Genomic DNA, 16,464 nt, shown 5'->3' with positions numbered 1-16,464 from the left:
CGCAAGTACAATGTCTCTCGAATTAATACAGTCTCCTCATCAAAAAGTACATGCATTTCCCTTAACTGCTTCATCTTTAAAACAGGGGAGAGACCAACAGAAACTCACAGATTAGAGAATAAAACAGGTTCCTGACCAGGTTAGGTTCACAGAGTAAGTTACCACGGTAACTGACTCTAAGTAAAAGTTACCTCTTTTTCAGAAACAGGCTTGACTTACCCTGCTTTCTCGAGTTTGACAAACCTGCCACTTTGAAACGGAAAACCCAGAGTTTCTCTCATTTCAGGCTTAACATTTTTCACTTGTAAACTCCTTTCTGAAATGGGCCCCTCGTGTGTTAAACCACTGGTGTCTCATTTTAAATGTAAACGAGGCTTTTTTTTTTTTTAACTGTTCTGAAATTTGTGAAGACAATAATGCTTCTGATGTCTAAAAAGACAATGCAGTTATGACGTTTCCAGACATTCCAGAAATTAAATGTTTGTTTTCATTTCTTTAATCTGTACATACATATGTGTTTTATTCCATAATATATCACTCTGATCTCATGATTCTCATAGGTATTGCAAATCTGCTTATCCAGAATATACATAATTTTTGGGTATTTTGTTTTTGATGCAACAAAAACAAAAATGCTTAGTTTAATAATGCTAATCATTTAATAATAATTGTCACAATGATTATCGCTTCACTTTCAGTAATACATTGAGGTTAACATATGGGATAAAATCACACCAGTTTCACCAAATCACAAGAGGTACACCAATATATCAGACTGACAGACTTACATTTTTAAGCATTTTAGTTATGGAAAATATGAAACAAAGAATGCTCTATCAGGTTATGGCGTATACGATTACAAGTACGAATTCTGTTATTTTATTCGTAAGTAGTATTTAGTTTGCTGTGTATATGATATGGTTATAATTCTTTTTTTTACTTTTACTGCAGCCTTAATGTCCTCTTCTTGGTATTCAGCCCTAAGATCGTGTTCCCAGCCTGGGCCACCTGTATTCCCCCGTATTCAGTCGAAGAGTTGTAGCCTGACTGGATCGTTTATTTTGACTGGAACCTTCACATCCACCTCTTTTCTCACTACATTCACAGTGAGCTTGGTGTGTGGATGGATGGTGGCTGGTATGGAAATCTTCACACCCTTCTTTTCCGTCTTGGTGTTGCTGCTCCCCTTCTCCACGGTGAAAGTGTTACTCACATTCACATTGACCTCTGATTTCACTATACCAATATCAAACCCAAATGACATCCCCACACTTATCTGTGTAGCATTGCTGAAGTTGAAGCTCTCGGTGACAGAACCTTCATACTCCCGACTGAGCTCAGAGGAGAAGGTCTGCTCATGTTTTCCACGATTCACACCACAGATGGAGTCAATGACGACTGATTTGGTGTTTTCTTCTTTCTTGTCCCAGAGGAGCTCAGCTGTTATCTTGGGTCTCCCAGGTTTAAGAGGACGAGCCCAAGACACTTGGTTGTCAATCCAGCCTATGCTTGGAAATTCTCTTCCAGCTCTGACCAGAATTGAACGACCACCTCTGTTTGGATGCTCATACAGGACCCATGCTCCTCTGTCCACTCGGCAGGAAGAAATCATATCATTGAAATTGCCAAACATTAAGTTTGTCTCACAGTTGAGGGTAATGCTCCTACCCCCATAGTTTTGATCCTCATACAGTGTGATCTGAGGATTTGTCAGATCTTCTTTCACCTGTTCCAGTGAAGAAATTACCTCATGCCACTCCACTGATCGACATTCACCCTCCTCAAAGTAGAACTGGGCACCCTGACAGTGGGGGGTGTTCGTATAACACCCATGGCTGCCCTATGACCTTCACAGAGGAGATACAGTCATTAAAACTAACATCCCGAAGGTCTGGACAATACTCAGTGAACTCCCGGCTCACGCCTTGAAAGTCAGGATTCTCGTACACAAAAATCTTGTTTACAGGATTTGAAGCCATTCCCGTACTCCTGAAGGTTGTGCAAGAGGTGAGAGCAAAAGTGTGTGTGTGAAGAATTCCTGCTGTATTTGTAGTGTTCTTAGAGTGGGCTGAACTGCACAGAGCCAATCATCTTGTTTAGGAGGGCCTACCAGGTGTGCATATTTTTTCTGCACGTTTCCTGATCAAAGCTGATGCCATAGCTGCTCATACATTTTGAAAGATATTTGTTTATTACTATTAATATCTTTTTATTTCATATCTCAAGTTCGGCTACAGGTGTGTCCACCTGAGGTGGGCTATTTCAGGTTTTTTCTGTTTGAATAGCTTTAATTTTCTGTCATATATACAAGTGGTCTTATGTCATGGCGATCATGTCATCTCATGGCCCACAGGGGGCACTGCAGTGCCCAAGAGACCAACGACCACGAACTGGAACAAAGCAGTTCATCATCCAACATTAAGTCCTGGCAGCCATGTTGGACGTTGCTTCCTCATTGTTGATTATTTCACTTTGCTGCTAAGCCTTACCCAAAAACCCCAAATTGCCCCAAAAAAAATGACATTGCCCAAAAATGATAATGCTCCATGCCATCCACCTGCTCCTGACTCCTTTTTTTCTGGTTGACCTTGTATGAAATGGGCTGGCCTTGGATTTTTGAGCCAACAAACGGAGCAGTTGTCTTGCGGGGTCTGCCTGACCTGGGCTTGTCAAAACCGTCTCCAGTCTCTTCAGATCTTTTTTTTAATCCTCTGTGCTTGACGATGCGACACATTGAAGGTGTCTGCCACATCAGCAGTGGATCTGGTCTCCAGCCTCTTGATAATCGACACTTTAGTCTCAGGGTGAATCGTAGGCGTGTTTGCAGAGGTCTAGTTGCAGTTGATGTGAAGGTCTAGTGTACTGGGTTTCTTTTTATACACCTGAGACCTAATTATTCATTATTAGTCAATGAAGCTCATATGACAAGGCGACAACACTTATGTCTCTGCAAAAATTGACTCAATGGGCTTTAGCAAGCTTTCACTATTGAAATACTTTTTGACCATTTTGTTTTGCACTGAAATATTATTACAAAAGCTGTTCGGAATAAAATTAGCCTTTTCTTGTAAAAAAAACCCCCAACTTTTTAGCACTTGAGGTCAATTTGTACACAAGAGACAAGACCTTTGTCAGGGACTTTACACTACATGTGACATGACTTGGCATGACTTTCTTCAAATTGATTAAGTCAAAAAAGTTGAGTGCGACACCAGAGATTAGTTAAACTACATATTTATGTATCAAAAAGATAATAAAGGGCCATAAACGTAGTAGGATAGCACATGCTATGACAAGGTAAGGATGGCACCTGGTGGTGCTGTGGCCCCATGACCTGACACTTGACTCGATGAACTAGCCTAAATCAGTAGCAATGAGAGCAGTGCAGGCAGTGAGTAAAGTACTAGAGTAATCCCATAGAGCTACCAATGCTTTGTTAATCAACTTCCCTTACACAGTTTGGACAGAGAATGATCCCTCTGATCTTGTAAAGTAAAATAAGGCCTTTCTTAAATCTGAGATGAAGGGTGTCAGGGTCCAACCTAAATTATTTTTGGGGTGATTTGTTGCCTCTTCATTGACATGGTGAAGAAGTTCCATGTGTGTCAGATTGTAGTCTTGAGGCAACAATCTGAGTCTTGAGACTCCACAACCCACTTCAGTTTGCCTACAAGCCTCTCTCACTTGGAGACCGCTGGGAGCACTGTGAGAATCGTCTTCTTTTATTTGTCTCCCGCTGGAGAACACAGGAGTGAATCATCACCTCACAACATGTATTACCTCACCAACCCACCACAGTATGTGAGAACTCAGGGTTGTGTGTCAGACAGGGTGGTCTGCAGTAGGATGGGCCCCACAGGGAACGGTTCTGGCACCGTTCTTCTTCACCATCTTCATCTACACTGTAGACTTCACCTACAACCTACAAGATCTCTGATGACTCTGCAATAGCTGGCCTAGTCACAAATGGGGATGACGAGGAGTACAGATAACTGACTCGGGACTTTGACTAGTGCCAGCAGAACTACCTCCAGATCAACACTGGAAAGACCAAGGAGTTGGTGGTAGACTTCCGCAGGCACAAACTTCCTCCATTACAACCACTGAACATCCAGGGTAAGGACATTGAGGCTGTGGAGAGCTACAGGTACCTTGGTGTTCATCTGAGCAATAAACTAGACTGGACTCACAACTCTGATGCCCTCTAAATGAAACGGCAGAGCAAGCTGTACTTCCTGTAGAGGCTCAGGTCATTTGGGGTGAAGGGCCCACTCTTTTATGACTCTGTGGTGGCCTCAGCTATCTTTTATGGTGTGGTCTGCTGGGGAGGTAGCATCTCTGCTGGGGTCAGAAAGAGACTGAACAGGCTGATCCGGAGGGAGAGCTCTGGTCAAGGATGCCCTCTGAACCCAGTGGAGGTGGTGAGTGACAGGAGAATGGTAGATAAGCTATCATCCCTTTTAGACAACATCTCCCACCCTATGCAGGAGACCTTGACAGCACTGAGCAGCTCCTTCAGTGGCAGGCTGCAGCAGAATTTTGACAATGAACGGGGGTATTTATTAAATGTTGACAAATGTTATTTCAGCTATATACATGTTAGATGGTACAAAGTGAAACAAATTATCATTTCTCTGGAACCTGGTGCTACATGTAACATTTGAACAATTAAAAAGTTACATAGTGACAAAGTGCACATGTGTGACACAGACAAACTGTGCTACATAAAGTGCAAACAGGGGATACAGGCAGTGCAAGATGTAGACAACAATGAGACAGACAGCACTAAATTATAGAAATGAGTAACAAATGCTCAAAGTAAAATAGTGCAAACTTTGAATTTTGAATGGTGCACTAATAGTGTGCAGTGGTGGAGGAAGTACAGAAGCTTAGTACTTAAGTAAAAGTACAAGTAACCTGCAAAATATGTACTCAAGTAAAAGTAGAAGTGCTACATCAACAATCTTACTTAAGTAAAAGTCCTAAGTACTTACTTTTAAATTTACTTTAAAGTATATTTTTTAAGTAAAAGTACTCACACAATGGTTTGTCTCAACATCTGGGGTGTGCCATTTTGTAAAAGCATAGTACATATACTGACTTATGCCTGTACTGATGTCATTGCTCGGAATAATTACAAGCAATTATACAGTATATGTGTATTGGAAAGTTTGGTGTGCTTATTGTGCATGCACTCTGCAATACTGTGTGTACCTTAGAATTATGTGGATGACAAGTTATATACTAGGTATTACCCACTAATATACCATTAAGATAAACCAATCAGGACATGATATATCTTTAAATCATTTATGTACTTGCAAAACTATTCAACACTTCTGTTAAGAGCGGTAAAAGGGCAACACAACAGTAACCAAACACCAGTGGTGGGGTGGTGCTCTCAAGAATATGGCAGTACAAGTGGCATTGCGAGCCCTTTAATCAACTTCGTATCATCAGCACATTCTGTTCAACAAGAGTTGCCCTGGCTTGCATGAAAAAAAAATGTAGCGCAACTGTAAAACTAGTAAATACAAAGTTTATGTTCCAATGATTGCAGAAAAGCAAAAAGCATTGGCCTAATAATGGATAACACAACACTTAGTCAATACAAAAGGCAGATGTTAGAATGAGAAACAACAAAAATTTTGACCGTTGACTGGGGTGTGGCTCTCTTAAGAATATGCCAGTATAAATGCCATTCAGACCCCTAATCAACCTAGAATTATCAATACTTTTTGTTTAGTTTTTTCTTTAACAAAACACGAGTCTATATGAAAAACAGATGTAATTGTAAATCTTGTCAATGATCTATTATTTGCAGAAAAAAACAATATTGTGTAACTCAACACTTACAATACAAATACAAAAGGCAGATCTTAGAATAAGAAACTTAAAATGAAGGACCATCAAATGAAAACTTTACCACTGGCCAGGCCATCAAAGATCAGAGGGTGAAAATGGCTCTCTCACGAACATGAGAGTATAAGTGCCATTTGGTGCCCTTATAAGCACAGCATTACCAGTGATTTTTGTTCAATTTCAAGTTTTTTGACCCTAGCCTGCCTCTTTTTGCAGAAAAGATGTGCCCTGCTGGACTTTAGAGTATCTATGGAGGCAGCTGAGTTGGCCAGGTAGGCATCCAGCTGTCTTGTGGTTTCTTGGACATTTCCCTTCATATGGCCAAAGAAGTCCTCCTCCTCTGACCCAGAATGGCTATCTGGTGATGAGGCTTGGTACTCCTCCAAGTGACTCTTGGTGTAGTCCATGCCTACATAACAACAACCCAAACACAGAATACAGGAAACATTAAGCTTATATGAAGAGTACTGTCTCTCTAACCTTGTAAAAACCATTATTATCACTTTGGAATTTCCTATGATCTCCTAGATGCAACAACATATTTCAGATTAACTGGCAGGATCAGAAAAGGTTCTTTGCAAGGTTTCCTTATCAATTAAACACTTGCCAATGAAATGAATGATTTAAATTACTTACCCAACCTTAGCAAATCCTCATTGCTTGTCCACGATGTGCGAAACTTTGGAAGTAAAATTGCAGCAGCATGAGTTCAGGGTCAGCAAGCATGTCACCAAACCGCCATTGTATTCCTTCTTGAAGGGCAGAGATCAGTGGCTGGCAGAACTTGGATGACTTTTGGAGGCGGTCCAGCTTCACAGTCAGGACGGTTATAGTTGGTAACAGCCATCACATGTGGACATCCACCTCTGCCTGCAACATGTTGACTGCCATGGATACTGGGTTCATGGTTGATGCATATTCTGTTAAGAAAGCAAGTTCTGCAGGGCTGAACCTGCAATAAACAGTATTGGAATATGCAGAATGTCAACAAGTGATATAAGGAATTTGTCACACACCTAGATATACATAATGTTATTACACACATCATTCAACAAACTATTTTTAATTATGTCAGATTGTGTCTGCAAAAAGTTGTTAAAATATGAATTTGTGGCCTGTCAGCATAGATATGAAACAGACATGACTGATATGCTTATTGTGTACTAAGTTATCTAAATAATTATAGGCTCTACTACTGCAGTTCAATTAAACGAGGTGTAAATGATTAGTGAACAACAATATTATGGCACACAATCCATAGCCAACCACATCATAACTGTGCATCTGCTCCAAGTCAAACTTACATGGGGACTTTAAGTGCAATGGTCACTGCTCTGACAGCTCCTTCCCTACTTTCTCTAAATATCCTCAGTAGCCGCTCAACTGCAAGGAAGAGAGAGTTCTATCTGGTATCAACTGGACAGATGAGTTGCAGTTTGCACTCCCTTTCAATAACCTCCGCAGCGATAGATGAGCGGGCACTCTTATTCCAAAGAGCTGAGCACTTGGCAAATGCTGCACGAGACATCTTCCTGTACACAACATTTGATTCAGCTTTTTTAGCATCCACAGTTGAGATCAAATTCAAAAGATGACAGGCACAACAGTGATGTTTTGGGAGTTGATATTCAGAGCACTCATCTTCTTCCTTCATCAAAGCCTCAACTTCAACACCCTCTGTCTCCTCTTCTGGATCATCTTCCTCCACACTGTCATTTACATTTTCCCTCTGTTCTTCAGTTAAACTTCCTTCATCTTCACATGCAAAAACTCTGAAGGCCTTAATAAAGTTTGAGGTTGTCAGGATTGCCTGCAGCTGGGCTCCACACCGGAATCCAATCCTGACGCCCCATAAATGCCGGAAGTTTCAGCCCGTTCGGGGTCGCTGGCATTTTCGTGAACTTTAGTTGGTAACACTGTTCGTAGTTTGAGTTCTGGCAATCGCCACACGCCTACGGGTTAGTTTTAGTTTGTCTGTATTTAAGTTAAATCGTTTTCGGCCACCGCGCCCGTCTTTATTTGTGTTTATTGTTTATTTAATAATAAAAACCCCTTCCCAGCATGTCAGACCTCTGCGCTTCCTTCCCCCGTAAGTCCGTAGTCGTGACAGAATGCCAGCGACCCACCCAAAGGCGCAGAGGTTTGAAGCAGAGGAGAAGAAACGCCGCGAAGGACGCAGCCCGGCGCGGCGAACGCGGACGCCAGGGGAGAGACGCGCCGCCCGTTCTGGTGGAGCGTTTTCTCCCCGAGAAGCCGTTGTACGCGGCGCCGCGTGATGACGTCACCCCCGGGAAACTCCGCGAAACCCGGAAGCGACAACGTCGGCGGGTGAGTGGGCGGAGCGAGGACGTTGGCGTCGGCAGCAGCGAGGAAGTGACGTGGGCAGCGAGCGCAGAAGATGCGACCCCCACGATCTTTGCCATGTCGAGCCAAGAACTCTGCGCTCTGCTGGCAAGGCTCCCCGTGGACTGGGACGACACGGACGATGACGAGAGCACGGGAGACGAGAGTTGGGCTCCGCCCATCGCGCCAGTCTGCGATCGTCGCAAGGTCCGTGGGGACCCACGTCACTTCCAGGGGGGTGAGAAGCGACAACGGCGGTGTCCCTCCAGCGAGGAGGTGGGCAGGCTCCAGCCCGAATGGCCAGAGTACTGTCCCTGGGAGTTGATCGCACCCTGGGTCCAGGATGTCCGCAGGGTGGACGACCCTCGGAGTCACAGGTGGGAGGACACGGATGACGAAAGCGACAATGACGTGGATTTTCGTTGGGCAGTCGGGGCCGGGATGGCTCCACCCAGCGCGCGCGTCCGAGATTGTCGCGACATCCGTGAAGATCCACGTGACTTCCGAGGGTATGAGGTCGACACGGACCAACACGAGGATGACGCCGATTGGGCAGTCGGTGCCGGGATGGCTCCGCCCATCGTGCCCGTCCATGATCGTTGCGAGGTCCGTGGAAACCCACGTCAGTCCCAGAGGTGCGACAACAGTGAGGAGGAGGACAGCAATGCGGGGGTAAGCTGGTGGAACAGGGCGACAGGAGGTCGCCAGCCAGCAACTGCACTGCCGGAACTGCCTCACAGGGAAGATGCCCTCCCAGCTCCAGTCGCCTTCCCTCTGCTCGGACGTTCCCCAGCTGAACGGCAGCGCATCACCAGCGCCCCCGCATGCTGGAGAAGACGTCCACCACCCCCCACGCCACACGGCCACCACCATCTCCAGCGACGTGCCCAGCCCTGTGTGGGACAGCCAAATGGTCCCAGGACCCTTCAGTGGGGCAGCAGACACGGACGAGATCACTACCATCCTCACGTGTCTGACTGGATCAGCATGGGGCTGGAGCACAGCCCTCTGGCAGCAGGGAGAGACCGACAGGAGTTTTCGGGACTTCCAGCAGAGACTGAGGGCGGAGTCTGATCGGCCAGAGCCTGAGCCAGGGATCGAACTCTGCCCCTCCACCACATCCAGCGCCAGTCAGGATCCGGGGCAAGAAGACCAAGCACTGGCGGGCGACGAGAAGGTCGCGCCTCCCGAGATCCTGGCTGTGCCCCCTGAGGAGGTCCCGGAGAGCCCAGAGAGGGAGCCAGACGACCCTCTCTTTTGTCTGTCTCTGTCTGTGTGTGTGTGTGTGCGTGGTATATGTGTCCGTATGTCGCCCCCACTTCCCCTCTTTGTGTCCACCAGATGGCGACCCAGCCGCGGAGCCGAACCCCAGGGAGGAGGTTCCTGACCCGAATGTGCTGGTCCAAGGCGAGGTGGACAAGCCCCAAGGTACCCCTAAGTCCAGCCGGGGGGGGGTGCTCCCCCAAAGAATTTTTTGGGGGGGTGCAGTTCGGGTTGGGGACTCCTCCTGAGGGGAGGGGAGGTGGGGAAGCGATTGAGCTGGGTCCTCCGGTAGCCAGTGAGGAGGGCGGGCCAGGCATGGGCCTGCGTCTGCCTCCAGAGGGGTGGAGCGCCATAGAGCCCCCGGGTAGGCATGAGGACCCAGCTGGGACAGGCAGGAAGAGGGCCTGCTTGTCCCAACGGACGCAGAAGGGGCTAGCCGGATGGTCTGGCAATGCCCCCCCCTTGGCACCAGGGCCGGGCAGCGAGAGGGGCTGCATAGTCCCAGAAGGCACCAGCCTGGGGTGCCTGGAACAGTCGCCGGAGGTTCTGGGACAATCTCCCTGCGCGGTGCAGGGGGTGACACAAGACGTGTCAGAGGGGACGTGTGGAGACAGGGCCCACACATACCCAGATGGATCGGCCCTGATTATTGTGTGCAGGTACGAGAGTCCAGGGCCGCCATGCGGGACCACGCCGGGGAGCCAGGCCGAGGGTCCGGGGCCGCCACGCCTGACCACGCCGGGGAGCCAGGCCGAGGGTCCGGGGCCGTCACGCCTGACCACGCCGGGGAGCCAGGCCGAGGGTCCGGGGCCGTCACGCCTGACCACGCCGGGGAGCCAGGCCGAGGGTCCGGGGCCGCTACGCCTGACCACGCCGGGGAGCCAGGCCGAGGGTCCGGGGCCACCATGCGGGACCACGCCGGGGAGCCAGGCCGAGGGTCCGGGGCCGCCAAGCGGGACCACGCCGGGGAGCCAGGCCGAGGGTCCGGGGCCACCAAGCGGGACCACGCCGGGGAGCCAGGCCGAGGGTCCGGGGCCGCCACGCCTGACCACGCCGGGGAGCCAGCCCGAGGCACCGGGGCCGCCACGCCTGACCACGCCGGGGAGCCAGCCCGAGGCACCGGGGCCGCCACGCCTGACCACGCCGGGGAGCCAGCCCGAGGCACCGGGGCCGCCACGCCTGACCACGCCGGGGAGCCAGCCCGAGGCACCGGGGCCGCCACGCCTGACCACGCCGGGGAGCCAGCCCGAGGGACCGGGGCCGCCACGCCTGACCACGCCGGGGAGCCAGCCCGAGGGACCGGGTCCTCCAAGGGGAGGATACAGCAGGGCAGGAGCCCTGTGGTTGCCGCCGTCCGCCCCGCCGCCTCCACTGATGGTACTGTTGGGGCTCCGAGGACGTAGCCCTTGGAGGGGGGGCTCTGTCAGGATTGCCTGCAGCTGGGCTCCACACCGGAATCCAATCCTGACGCCCCATAAATGCCGGAAGTTTCAGCCCGTTCGGGGTCGCTGGCATTTTCGTGAACTTTAGTTGGTAACACTGTTCGTAGTTTGAGTTCTGGCAATCGCCACACGCCTACGGGTTATTTTAGTTTGTCTGTATTTAAGTTAAATCGTTTTCGGCCACCGCGCCCGTCTTTATTTGTGTTTATTGTTTATTTAATAATAAAAACCCCTTCCCAGCATGTCAGACCTCTGCGCTTCCTTCCCCCGTAAGTCCGTAGTCGTGACAGAGGTATTATCTGTAGTGGTCCTAACAATTTTTTCACGGACGCTGTATTCTGTATGAATGTCATTGAGAGTACTGGCTAGCATGTCATAAGTATGTGCCCCTTTCAGCCTTTTTCAAGATAGAGCAACAGACTGTCTTTCTAGGTTATCTGAAATAAATCTAGTGGGCAGTAACCCGAATTAAGCTTTGCCTATGAGCTGTCCAACAGACTGTAGTTGTGGCGATGTATTTAGCAGTCTGCATTGCATTCTTCACTCCATCTTTCATTCGCTTTGTGTGCTAATCTATTCTCTCTCTCAATGTTGTACGTGACATGACTGGGTAATCTGGGTGATTATGCTGCATTAAATTAACGAACTCACGCTGTTCTACTACACCAAAAGGGTGCAAAAAAAAAAAGTTGACCACCGCAAGGTCCATGGTCTTCTGAGAGGCTTTGGTGTTGTCAAGTTTCCGCTGCTTTATTGAAGAACCCTCACCAGCAGATGATGTTCCCCTCTTTTTAGTTGCAGTTGCAGCCAGGTACTCCTTCAGAAGTGATCTGTGCTTTCACTATAATAGATAGCAAAAATAACAATGATATACTGTAAGTGTTAATTATTCATTCTTACAATTTAATTTAAAACATTTGTAATCCTAGATCTTCGAACAAAGTAACTAGCACAATCAAGTATATTATTAGGCCTATTTACTGTGCTAAACTATGTATATAAACCTTATAATTACGAGAGAAATATGTGACAAACCCAGGAAATACAGGAGTGTTGGTCTATTGTGATCACATCTCTAGTCTGAGAGGACTACTGATTGTGAAACAGGCGGAAAGCACCCCTTCCAGCCAAGCTGGACCAGTGTTGTGCATGAACGGTTCATTGAACGCGTTCCTGTTTTTCGTGAACGCTGAACTGAACGAATCAGTTTACAAATTATGAACGTGAATGTGAGTGACGTTCACTCTGGCGAGACTGAATGGCGCTCATGTTTTAAAGTTTGCTGATCACAGGCTAGCATGGCTGGTGCTTCGAGTCCGAAAAAAATAAATAAATAAAGAGCGAACGTGAACTAGTTCGTTTTTTTAGCTGTGAACTGGCACAGCTGTGAACTTCAAAATTGTAAAAAATTAACTATGAACGTGAACTAGTTATTTTTCAGTGTGAACTGGCACAACACTGAGCTGGACACTATGCTAGCAAAGACATTAAGCTATCTTCTCCGAGCTAATAAACCAGTTTTATCCTACCACCGTGTTAAAAAAATGATGAAGCTACACTGGTGTGATGTTTATACTATTTCTGTAAGTCAACATACATTTCGCTAGATAATAGTATCATAACATGTCATAACATACCCAAAAGCATAGCATAGCATAGCTTACCTCTATATGTTTTCTCAAATTTGAAGGGGAGTTTTTAAATGCCAACAATTCTTTATGTTGAGGCTGGCATGGGATGCAAAGAAATCGCAAGGACTCATTCTTTGTACTCAAATAAATTTCTTAAATACAGCCAAGGATTTCTTTGTGATTCAGAGCTGCAGGGCTCGTGTTCACGCTCAGTTGATGCAGGTTCTGGGTCCATGTTGAATGTCTCGTCTTCTTGAAATCAAGCCGGTCTACCAGCTCGTGCTGCAACTGACGCGCGCTCTGCCATCATTGGAGCTAATAAAGCCTGACTGGTAGGAAATGGCAAACAACGCCAGAACGCAATAAGCTAACTATTATTCCATGCAAGATTTTGAGGAAATTGTGTTCATAAAATGTAACGAGTAACGGCATAAATTGTAGAAATGTAGTGGAGTAGAAAGTACAGATTATTGTAATGTAATGGAGTAAACTAAAAAGTATGCATTATTATTTTTGCTTAAGTACAGATATGTAAAAATCTACTTAAGTACAGTAACGAAGTTACATTCTTTGTTACATTCCACCACTGATAGTGTGTGTGTCAGAGTCAAAAATTTACCGAGTGTTCAGGATTCTGATGGCCTGTGGGATGAAGTTGTTGCACAGTCAGGCAGTGAAGGCCTGAATGCTTCAGTACCTTTTCCCAGATGGTAGGAGGGTGAAGAGTGCATGTCAGGGGTGTGTAGAATCCTTCACAATGGTGGTGGCTTTCCTGCTGGTGGCTTTTCCTGCAGCATGTGTGGTAAATATCCGTTATGAAGGGAAGAGAGACTCTGATGATCTTCTCAGCTGTTCTCACTATCCAACGTAGGGTCTTGTGGTCCAATATGGTGCAATTGGTTAGGATACTGTCGTCAAGAGTCCCTCTGTAGTAGGTGGTGTGGATGAGTGGTGGGGGATGGGCTTTCCTCAGCCTTCGCAGCAAGTAAAGATGCTGCAGAGCTTTCTTGGCTGTTGAGGTGGTGTTGAGATCCAGTTCTCCTCTAGGTGAACACAGAGGAACTTTGTGTTCTTGACTATCTCCACACAATATCCGTCGATGTTCAGTGGTGAGTGGTCCCTCCGTTGTCTTCTGAAGTCAACAATCATCTCCTTTGTTTTGCCCACGTTCAGAAATAGATTGTTGTCCATCAGTCGTTGCACCTCCTCTCTTTATGATGACTCATTGTTCTTTCTGATCACTGCACAGTTGTGGGACAACAGGGTGAACAGCATTGGACCGAGCACCGAGTGTGGTGGTGCTGGAGACGCTGTTCTTGATCCGAACAGACTGAGGTCTCTCAATTAAGAAGTCCAAGATCCAGGGGTCACTGTCCCAGGTTTTAGTTCTGTTTCAGTCCAGTTCACATACCTGTGCAGTCATCCACAGGTTTGATCATGTGGTGATGGACTTGAAGACTGTAATGTCATCAGTGCATTTGCTGATGTAGCTGTTCACTGATGTCGTGTACGCCTCCAAGTTGATGATGTTGTCGCTGTTGGTTGCAGCGTCTCTAAACATTTGCCAGTCAGTGCACTCGTATCATTCTTGAAGAGCAGAAACGACTGCTGCAGGCCAGGTTCTCACCTGCTTCAGAACAGGTTTTGTGTGTTGGACAAGTGGTCTGTATGCTAAATTAGCATAATAGTGATGTGGTCTGATTGGCTGAGATGGGGCGGGGCTCCACCTGGTATGAACTGGTGAATTTAGTGTAGACAATATCCAGTGCGTTATCCCTTCTTTTCGCAAAGTCCACATGTTGATGGAATTTAGGGAGATCTGACTTGAGAGTTGGATAGTTAATCTCCATAATAGGACTGACTGAAGAGCGTTTCCCGCACTTCTAGTTTCTGAGAGAAAAGCCAGAAACCAAGCTGCAGAGAGGCCGCCTGGTCCATTTAGAAAACAGGGAACGCCTCTGTTGACCAACAACAACAACAACATTGTTGACACCCCCCACACTTGACCCTTCTGCACACAAGGAAAATCTTCACACAAAAAAAACTGTAGGCGAGAGATAAAAAGAAAAGAAGAAACCCTGTGAAACAGAAGGAGTGATACAGAGAGGGACCCCCTTCCAGGGTAGAGTGAGCCTGCAAATGGTGTCAGATCAGGGTTTCTGATGATTTGTCCAATAAATAAAAAAAAAAAGTCCAACAGTTGTATGGTTGAACAATTCCAGAGTGTAGTCCAGTGTAATGGTCTACATTATGTGTCCATTATGATGTTACTGGTACATTTGAAGATCCCTTAAGCTGTAGTTGTTACGGTGGTGGTGGCTGTGGTGACCCTCTGGTTTGTTTCATGCTGAGTCAGGAACCAGGATTTATCTGCTGTTCTCTTCACTGGAGTTTGCCAGTGGGCTGTGTGCTTGATTCCGTGTCTCAGAGAAAACAAACAGAAGCAGCGGCAGACGGTTGATTTGTACGACTGATTGTGAAATATGTGGTAATAGTAGGATATTGGTGCTGCAGTGGCCTGGTACCCTAACTAGGACAGCCTAACTAGGGAGAATTTAACACTGTCTGTGTCTAACAGGGTGACTGTGTGATAAATTGGACTTTATAATTGACACTGTCAAAGTGAAGTGAAATGTGTGTCTGGGACTTTAACAGAAGGCCTGAGAAAACAGATGGATTAGATTTAAACACTGACACTATGTCTGAGTCCTGGACACTGACTGGCAAGCCGTTCCACAACTGCGGAGCTCTATATGAGAAGTATCTGCTCCCAGCTGTGCCCTTCTGTACTTTCGGTACCAGAAGTGACCCCGCACCTGTTGATTGAAGGGTGCGTGGCGGGTCGTAAAGAAGAAAGTTGATGAGTATCCACGGTCTAATGTCCTTCAGACAATTCTCTATTCTGTTCAGGTGCTGCCTCTCATCTGGCATTGCTGACAGATACAGCTGTGTGTCATCAGCGTAGCAATGAAAGCTAATACCATGTTTGCGGATGACGTCACCTAAAAGTAACATGTATAGGGATAATAGTAACAGACCTAGGACAGAACCTTGTGGAACACCAAATTCTACTTTACTATGTGAAGATGAATGACCATTGATGTCCACAAACTGATAACGGTCGGTCAGATATGATCTGAACCATTCAAAGGCCGTTCTCTTAATCCCAATAACATTGTCTAACCTGGCAAGGAGAATAGCGTGATCGATAGTGTCAAACGCTGCACTCAGATCAAGCAGGACAAGCAGCGAGATGTGTCTCTGAGGCCAACAGCAGTTCATTAACAACTTTAACCAGTGCTGTCTCAGTGCTATGATGAGGTCTAAATCCCGATTGATATACTTCATGGATATTGTTACAGTCTAGGTATGCGCTCAGCTGCTGGGCTATGACTTTTACTAAAATTTTTGATATAAATGGAAGGTTGGATATTGGTCTATAATTTGAAATCTGACTGCGATCAAGATCAGGCTTTTTAATCAGGGGTATAATGACTGCTACCTTGAACGAACTTGGTGCATGGCTGGTGCTAAGCGATGAGTTAACAATTTTGAGGATAGGATTTATAATATCGGGTGCTACTTGTTTAAGGAACCTTGAAGAAAGTGGCTCCAAAGCGCAAGTACATTGATAAAATCGTTTCTACTATGATGATACTGAGTGGTAGTATCCGTTTCTGTCTTATTCCTGGTTATATTGGCTCTAGTGTTAAACAGGAATCTGGAATTATTATAATCTCTTACTACCTTCCTTTTGAGGAGAGCGACATTATCTAACGTACTATGCAGTGTACGTTAGACAGGAGGCCTGCCATTACCTTGCTCCGCCGGTGTTGTAATCGGTTTCCTGTCCCAGTGGCTCTTGTCCATGTGGTTCCTGTACTGGGGGTGGCAATCTGAACTGATTCTCTCAGCGACAAAGG

General features: G+C 46.6%; 1 long non-coding RNA gene across 2 annotated transcripts; it reads right to left on the bottom strand.

The window, feature by feature from the left end:
- Window positions 1-5,296: 5,296 nt before the first annotated feature.
- LOC114803462 (uncharacterized) lies at window positions 5,297-14,626 on the bottom strand. Of its 2 annotated transcripts, XR_003751922.1 has the most exons (4): window positions 13,161-14,626; window positions 11,562-11,751; window positions 6,499-6,814; window positions 5,297-6,271 (listed from the first exon to the last, which is right to left on the bottom strand). It is a non-coding gene; the product is annotated as an uncharacterized LOC114803462 (long non-coding RNA). The 2 variants fall into 2 exon arrangements; XR_003751921.1 differs by lacking the exon at window positions 13,161-14,626 and having other exon boundaries at window positions 11,562-12,406.
- Window positions 14,627-16,464: the final 1,838 nt, after the last annotated feature.

Source organism: Denticeps clupeoides, chromosome 14, assembly GCF_900700375.1.
Source record: "Denticeps clupeoides chromosome 14, fDenClu1.1, whole genome shotgun sequence".
NCBI lineage: Eukaryota > Metazoa > Chordata > Actinopteri > Clupeiformes > Denticipitidae > Denticeps > Denticeps clupeoides.
Note: the sequence above shows the minus strand (reverse complement) of the source record. Positions and strands in the feature narration are given on the sequence as shown.